Consider the following 826-nt stretch of genomic DNA (forward strand, 5'->3'; position numbering starts at 1 on the left):
ACATATGCTGAAGGAATATCAACTATCCTGATGACAAGTGAAATTAATACTAGTCTTGACACAAGTCCTTGTTCAAGAAGCTGTGAGCTGAGAGTGTCCATCTTCCCTACAATTTTGCATCTATTCCTGTTCTTCCAGGCTGTTGTCATTCATATTATCATTGCATATCATAACATTAATTAATTGTTTGTTTTTTAAAATAAAATAAAATCACACACTTCATAAAATAGTAACATGTAAGATTAATACCTTCTTTTAGCTGGAAACCTCCACTAAAGTATTGCAGTAGTTGGTAAAAAATTAATTGCTTCAGGCTTCTTCCAGAGCTGCAGATCTCTGAGCATGCGCGACCACACCCAAATTTTGGAGCACATGCTTCATGCTTCTTTAATTAACAAAATGGCGGCACGCAGCTAAGATGGCTCTATCCTAGTCAGGCAGTATCACTTTTTCTTTACTTGAAGAATGATCTGATGGAACATGGACCTGCGCATAGACTGTTGGAGTAGATTGGTGTACGAATTATCCTTGTAGCACCAACTGATACTGAGATACACACCGACAACTGGATTGACAGGACTAACTCTCTTGATGATGAAGATGAAAAAAGGTGGCTGAACAAAACGGCTAGTACGCCGATTTTTGGCTTTTCTCTTATACAAGGTTTAGAGCCACGCTATGGGTACCAATGGAGTCCTCTGGTCAAGATAAGGTCCTCTGTAAAGTCTGGTAAGCATAGGAGGTCGTTTTCCCGGTATAGCAAGGCTGCAAAAGTCGTGGCAGCCATTTTGTTTGGGGGTGAATCCTACTTAGTAACGCTACCGCG

General features: G+C 40.3%; 1 protein-coding gene across 1 annotated transcript in view; it reads left to right on the forward strand.

Moving 5' to 3' along the window:
• Positions 1 to 826, forward strand: part of LOC100639167 (xanthine dehydrogenase/oxidase-like) — a 10,641-nt gene that overhangs the window by 1,403 nt on the left and 8,412 nt on the right. The window lies entirely within an intron of this gene.

Source organism: Amphimedon queenslandica, unplaced genomic scaffold (genome assembly GCF_000090795.2).
Source record: "Amphimedon queenslandica unplaced genomic scaffold, v1.1 AMPQUscaffold_12727, whole genome shotgun sequence".
Taxonomy (NCBI): Eukaryota; Metazoa; Porifera; class Demospongiae; order Haplosclerida; family Niphatidae; genus Amphimedon; species Amphimedon queenslandica.